Source organism: Balaenoptera acutorostrata, chromosome 7, assembly GCF_949987535.1.
Source record: "Balaenoptera acutorostrata chromosome 7, mBalAcu1.1, whole genome shotgun sequence".
Taxonomy (NCBI): Eukaryota; Metazoa; Chordata; class Mammalia; order Artiodactyla; family Balaenopteridae; genus Balaenoptera; species Balaenoptera acutorostrata.
The window spans coordinates 92,614,832-92,622,741 of NC_080070.1; the positions used below are offsets into that span (position 1 = coordinate 92,614,832).

Sequence of the window (7,910 nt, forward strand, 5' to 3'; positions counted from 1 at the left end):
TTATGTGTAAATGGTGTCAAAAGAAAATTCAGGGTTTTACTTGATACGGATATTTTACTGGGTGAGAAACAAATTGTTCTTGAACAAGGAGGCTTCAAAACCAAAAGTGGTAAGAAGTTTGTTTCAGGGTTACAGTAAGGCTTATGGAGCATAAAAGAGGGAGTTCATAGAGCTTAATTCTCATTGGTTTGGACAAGCAGTTTACTTAGGCCATTGCTGATTGGCTACAATGTGCTGTGTCATCCTGACAAGGAAACTTCATTTACAGCTTAAGTGAGTATTTCAGGAAATGGACTTTTATGAGTTTTGCTAAGATCTGTGTGGGTCATTGGCTTGGAGGAAAAGGTAGGTCCTTGGCCTCTATTTTGATTTTTATACAATAAGGGATTATATTATTGTCCTACAGCTTCCTTTTTTATTTCTAGATTGGAATAATAAAGCATGGGGTAGTTTAAAAATTTGTTTCAATCTTGAGATATTTCCATGTAGGAATTGGTAAATATTTGACATAAGGAAAAAGCCTTGCTCTTGTTCTCCTGAGCTATCTTTGGTCAGAATTACAGTTCCCTTGGTAATGATATGACTCCCAAAGTGTAATATATTTCTTAAAACTATGCAATAAATTTAGAGCTGGCGGAGAATTCCCTGGGTCTGGAGAGACATCTCCATTGAGAGAGACAGATTCCTGAAAAAAAGTTGACATATGGCTGCCTATTTCTACATGTATAGGCATGACTTTTGCCCAGAGAACTCATGACTGGCAACTGTTTTTGACACATTGTGGCTGGTACACTCCAACTCCCCTCTTTCCATGACTAACCTCATTATTGGAACAGTTGACTGCTCAAAAAATTCTCTAGGTTCTGGAGGGTGGGGATGGCATGGGGCTAGGTGGTTTTACAAAGTGGTGGCAATCTGCCACCTTTTCTAATTCAACCTACCTCATCAACCATTGGTCTTGGTTTTTGCCTTATTGCCTGACTACTTGATCCAGGTTTAATCAGTTAGTGCTTCACCTGTATACAAAGGCAAGTTGATGGACCATAAACCATTCACAGGTAGGCTGCCAAATTTTAATCTATGTGTAAAATTTATTTTTGTTTTCACTGAAGACGCATGCTGTTATGTTGCTGTTTGTCATACTGACTTTTTAACCAAACAGGTTGTAAAACATGATATAGGGCAGTTTATAATTTAAGGGGTAAGGAACATAGTGTCATAATAACTCAGAGCCAGACCTACATAGTATTTACTTGGGTTATCAGATAGTTTTGTCGGGTGCACAGGAGAAGAGAGCAGTTACATCAGGGAAAACAGCTCTGCTAAGCAACCAATAGTTCCACGGGATGATTGACTAAATAGCACAATAATTGTGGATCGTTTTTTATAACATATATTCTGCAATTTACTATCTGTCAGTCAGTATTTGCCTCTTAACCCTTCCAAGATGGAGAAAAAACAAGTCTAGTCTATTTATTCTAATCCCCTTCTTTTGGAAATGAGTATACTCACAGCCAGAGGGAATGGTAAAGCAATTGCCCAAACTCATTGTTTTCTTGGTCAACCTAGGCAGACTGCCAATTATGAAACCATGGAAATGTTTAAAAAAAAAAAAAGTCTAGATATTCATTCCCAGAGCTGAAATTGTTAGCATATCTGAAGCATCTGTATTGGTGGTAACTGTCAAACTTTGCATTGCAAAATTCAAAGCCAGAACTTGAGTGGGATATTAAATATGAGGATTCTGTTCTCAAGCACTGTAAAAAGTAAAACAGAAACTAAATGCCCTAACGCAAATATATTGCACTGACATTTGAAACTCTTACAATAGATTTTATTTATTATGCTTCTTAAAAACAGAGAACTAGAAATACACATTTCATTTTGCAAGGTGAGATATAGTCTCTCTATGACAATAAAAATGTAAAAATAAGGTATTTTATGTATTGAAATCCCAATGAATTTGAAATTTGCAAATGATCTCTTTCAGAGGACCTCAGGACAATAGTTTAAAAACCTCTAGTGACTATATAATGATTCATATCCAGAAAGTGCTTGAAAATTGTTAACACTGATGGTTTGTAATACAAGTTGAAATAGTCCATATTGAAATGACCTCTGGTGAATTGGACTGGGGCTTAAAAAACTGTTTTGCCAGGGATCATGTTAAGTGAGTGCTAGCAAGCAGAGAGACAGGTGTTTCCTGTTCCCAACCACATGGCATAACCATATAGATTAGCTGCAGGGAATCTAGCCAGAATATTTTTTTTAAACGTAATTCAATTTATCACCACTCATATAGAAATTGGTTTAGGTTTAAATTATATTCTAAATAATTTGGAACTCATAATTAAGATTTATATGCTTTTCTTTATTCCTAATATAGCAATACAGTACAATATCCCAGAATCATAAATGATAATAACAGGATGGGCTCTTGAACTATCTCACTCAAACTCTGTTAATATAAGTATTCTCTCTACTCTTGCCTTGGAAGATAGGCCACCATCCTCTGCTTGAACACTTCCAGTGTAGGGAAGGGAGGAGGAGAAACTCAAAGATGATTGAGATAGACAAATTCACTCTTTTAGACACCTGAGGCTATTGTTTATTGTTGACTGTTCAGATATTTAAACTAGAGTTAAAACATTAAGTGCTGCATATGCAAAATGAGAAAACATCTTATTTATACATCCTGCCTCTTTAAGTTGAGCATATATTAAATATATTAATGCCAACTTGGATTACCACACAATATTGCTTTTACATTCCTCAAAGAATTTTGTTATGTCTAACAGAACACTAAATTGGAAGGGATGTTTTCTAGGCATAACACTAACAATGACATGCAGTAATTAAGTGTTATCTGTATATCTGTAGCTCTCATTCCCATGGAACACAGCCATCAATACACTATGGGATGCTGGGCATTGCAGGGCCCTTAAGGAAGAGAATTTCCAGATTCTGTATCACTGCCCTGCCACATACTATAGTAAATCATCTGATTAGGTGTGTAAAAGAGTGACAGAATGAAAGAGGCTGACTGAGTTTTGTGGCACCCCATTGGGTTATAGAGGGGGTAGTCTTGGGGTGTCACAGAGGAGCAAATGACATAGGGAATTTCTAAAATAGCATTTGCTACGGGTTGAAGACTGTGTGGAAATGATGGTCCCCCAAAGGAGATTCCCCCCCCCCCCCCGCCCATATTCTCTTCTTATTAAGAACTAAAAAAGTAATTACAACACTGTATTATCTGGGGTGCTATGAAGGCTCTAAGAAAGATGCATAGGTCTTATGCATAAATCTAGTGATGGGACAGCACAGCTCAGTGTTCTAGTTTGTGGGAGTTGGAGACTCATGAGTCAAATCCCAGCACCACTACTTCAGTCCCGGACCTCTGGACAATTTATTCAGCTTCTCTGTGCCTCAATTTCTTCATCTATAAAACAGAGATAATAATCTGTAGTAAACAGAGTTGAGGTGATGAGTAAATGAGTAAACACTGGCACAGAGTTTTCACTTGGTGAATGTATTGTTATTTTTATTATTATAAAAATATGCTTAAATGTCATTAAGGGTGTTCTATGTGTTTTGTTTAGTTTCCACTTATAAGGGAACATATATTTCTGGCTCTCTACTCTGTGTGTAACTCTGGCTATGAAACCCTAAATGATGGTGAGTATTTCGGTGGAAGAGGAAGAGATTTCCTTCTTTCCTCTTCTCTCTCTCTCCCCCCTCTACCTTGCGCCCATCCTCTGCTCCCCCCTCTTTATTCTTGCTGAGTCCTCAGTTTAGTGGGACCTCACATTTAAGCACTGAGGATCTGCCCACACAGGTAGTAATTTCCTGGGCTGCAGGCTGAAAGCACAAAGACTGGCATGTGGTGGCTGGGACTTCCTCCACTCTGGACAGATGTGAGCATAATTCTGGCCAAAAGGCAAGGGGGTGGGAAAGGGAGAGATTTCTCACGGCAGTGCTTTGCTGGTGTCTTTCAAGAGGGAAAAAAAGATTATACCTCTAGGTTAAAAAGCAAGACTAAACCACAGTTATGTAATTTTGAAAGATTCCTAAATCTGTATTGGCATTATTTTTAAAACATTAAACTTCAAAGAAATAACCAAAGAATTTCTCCTGACCTCATACTACATATAGTCCATTAAAATTTCAATTTGTAAAACATATTTCAAATGGTTATTCTCAGGAGAATATGCCTCAGTAAAGACCAGACACATGGAATATTTCAACTGTGTGGGGCTCTTCATTTTTTTTTTTTTTTCTTTTTCTTCACATACAGGCTAGGACTTCTAGATGAATAAAGATATGGTGTGTGTATTTCCCAGGACTAAATTATCTTTGAGCTGTGATCAAGCATGAGAAATTTCCACCCTGAGGAAAAATATTTGAAGGTTGCAAAATGAATGTAAGTTCATGGGTAACACTACTTTTCTACTGTAAACATACTGAATTTCAAATATATTTTCAATGGAAAATACCCAGGAATTCCTAAGTTATGTATTTTCTGGGAATATATAGATTGGTGATCTTCATGTAAATTTCAGTGTGGCAAAACCTTCAGAGATTTTCTAGTCCAAAGTTCGCATTCTGCAGATAAGTAAACAAAGCCCTAAATGTATTCTAACTTTGTGACAGAAAATAGCTTTGTGTTTGAGTGCTAACTAAAGCCAACTGCTAGTGCCTGTGTGCAAAGTTCTTTTGGGAAAGATTAAGAGGTTAAGTTCAGATTCAGCTGGAAAAGGTGCTGTGATCCATTAGCATCTGCCCCAGACTCAGGATCAGGTATAAGAAAGCAAGAATGTCATGTGGTTGATGATGGTAGTTGCTGATTACCAACAGCAGAGCCTTTAAAATCAGTTAAGGTCAGGCAATGGGTCATGGTGCTGCTTCTGCTTTTCGAGTAAGTGTAGACTCATTTCTTAACATTTCTGCACATCAATTTCCTCATCAATCAAGTAGGAATAAATTATTTATTGGGAAGAGATTTATTGATATAACCAGAGCTTTCTCTACAGTCCTAGATTTACGTTTCAGAATCAATGATCCTTTGTTTCATATTGGCTGACCTCTTCTCCAGGCTGGATTTGGTAGCCCATGACTATGATAGTGAAAAAGACACTTGAGGGAAGCTGTGAACAATTTGGTATGACCAAATATACCAAGAAAATGAAGAGCACTGAGCAAAAGTCACATGGAAGGAAAACAGGAGGAATATCACTATATATGAATGTAAATACTGCTTATAAGAAATCTGAAGAGCCATATAAAAGCCATCTCTGTGGAGCTTCCGTCAAGAGCAGGTTGGAGAAATAATGGCCATATCAAGCCTATCAGAGGGTGGCTGTATTTTGTGCTGGAAAAACAACACTTCCATAAGAACAGCAAATTGGCGTCACTGAGTGAGAAAAGTTGGAAGACTGTAGGTAAGCCAGGACCAGGATAACAAGCGTGACAGTGGGAGCTGTCCTGTCAACAGTTTTGATAATGTGAAACAAAATGGCGGCATCAAAATAGAAACTTCTCTCCCTTCAAAGCTATAGATAAAATTTGAAAGTACATATCTTACCTATAGGTTTATAGATAAAATATGGACTTATCTGCTTCTGTGAACCATGCATATGAGAAAATGTGCAACACTAAAGAAAAGTCTTTCAACATGCTGTGGCTAGTATGAGTATCATCTTTGTGGCTATCTTTGGTAACACAGATAATTTCCAATAAATGTTGGGTTTTTAATAATGAAAATTGTTTCAGTGGTCAGCTTATACTTGATCCTGTTTTCCTGTTTCTAAGCTGTGGTATAAGAACTAGATTGTAAAAAGTAGTTGTTGTGAGAGTTGTGAAGATGAAGAATTTATAAAATGACCAAGTGCAAAGGAAATCTATGGTTGAGAGAGAGGTGTAATCATATCCTCTTAACCTGGGGAGAAAGTGAAATGCAGACAGGCCATAATAATGTTACTAGAACTGCTCAAGTCCAAAAAATTCCACAAGAAAGACAAGACAATTTTTAGAGCGAAAGAGAACATTTAAAATGTTACTGACTATTTTAAACACACTTGTATAAAACACATTCGTTCATGTTTGACTTGGCAGGTGAAAGTGATATTTTTGTGTCACATGAGACTTTCTATTCTAACCTACATAAGTATTTATTATTATTAGTTTTAAATATTTATTAAGTGCCTACTCTATGCCAGGCACTGATAATTTCTTTCAACTATTTGTGATGATTAGGAAAAATAAATTTATGGCACCTGCGAGGGTAACTCCTCACTGAAGGGTAGCTATTATTTTTCCCACATCCAAACTGTTAGGAAGGGATAGAGTATGAACTGGAATCAAGCCTGCGCTCTTTTTTCTACTACGCTATGTTTGAATTTCTGAAAGCCAGTCATATTATCTTAATAGTCTCTTGATGGATGACTCATTTCTACCTTTCATTTTTTTTCCCCATCCCCAATTCGTATTTTCCCCCTTTTCTATATTATTGCAGTCCCCCCCAAATAATCCACTACTTATTTTCATAATAAAAGCTACATTAATAGGTGTTATTGTCTTTATTACCTCATAGCAGATTAAAGGAAATTAGATACTAATGGCAGAAACTCATGTTTATTATGAGAGTAGGAAACACACACACACACACACCTGGTAATACCCTATTGTCTTATTTTTAATGTAGGCCATTAACTGGTAAAACTTCTATAATATCTATCACTTATGTTGTATCATATATTATGGCATATATTAAACTATCAAAAGATGGCACTAGTCTTGAAGTTCCCTTTAAAAATGATTTAGGGGGGTTGAGTGTATGGTGATGCATGGTAAGTAGACTTTTGGTGATGATCACTTTGTAATGAACACAGATGTCGAATCATAATGTCAGCACCGGAAACTTACATAATGTCATATACTAAGTTTACCTCAATTAAAAAAATAAATAAGTTTTAAATATGCTATCAGTACAATGTGTTTATAAATGAATAAATATAAATCGGTCATTATATGGTGAATGAAGATCTGGTTAGTGTGTAAACAACTGGACAGAATAGACTCTCAGAATAAGGGAAGATATTTTAAACAGAAAAGACTTAAATTTTACTGTGCAAACGCTTTTGAGTTTAATTAGGTCCCATTTGTTTGTTTTTACTTCCATTACTCTAGGAGACTGATAGAAAAAGATACTGCTTCAATTTATGTCAAAGAGTGTTCTTCCTATGTTTTCCTCTAAGAGTTTTATAGAATCAGGTCTTACATTTAGTTCTTTAATCCATTTTGAGTTTATTTTTGTGTATGGTGTTAAAGAATGTTCTAATTTCATTCCTATATATGTAGCTGTCCAGTTTTCCTAGCACCACTTATTGAAGAGACAGTTTTTCTTCATTGTAGAGTCTTGCCTCCTTTGTCATAGATTAATTGACCATAGGTGCATGGGTTTACAAAATGAAAAGACAGCCCACAAAATGGGAGAAAATATTTTCAAATGATGCCAATGATAAGGGATTAATCTCCAAAACATACCAATATCAAAAAAACCCCAACCCAATCAAAATATAGGCAGAAGACCTAAATACACATTTCTCCAAAGAAGACATACAGATGTTCCAAAATCATATGAAAAGATGCTCAACATTGCTAATTATTAGAGAAATGCAAATCAAACTAACAATGAGATGTCACCTCACACTGGTCAGAATGGCCATCATCAAAATGTCTACAAACAATAAATGCTGGAGAGGATGTGGTTAAAAGGAAACCCTCGTACACTGTTGGTGGGAATGTAAATTGGTACAGCCACTATGGAGAACAGGATGAAGGTTCCTTAAAAAACTAACAATTAGAGCTACCATATGATCCAGCAATCCCACTCCTGGGCCAATATCTGGAGA

General features: G+C 36.3%; 1 long non-coding RNA gene across 2 annotated transcripts; it reads left to right on the plus strand.

The window, feature by feature from the left end:
• The first annotated feature begins 294 nt into the window (after positions 1–294).
• On the plus strand, positions 295–7,023 carry LOC130708604 (uncharacterized). Of its 2 annotated transcripts, none has more exons than XR_009008862.1 (5): positions 295–345; positions 995–1,058; positions 3,600–3,675; positions 4,295–4,420; positions 5,093–7,023. It is a non-coding gene; the product is annotated as an uncharacterized LOC130708604 (long non-coding RNA). The 2 variants fall into 2 exon arrangements; XR_009008863.1 differs by having other exon boundaries at positions 4,341–4,420.
• The last annotated feature ends 887 nt before the right edge of the window (positions 7,024–7,910 follow it).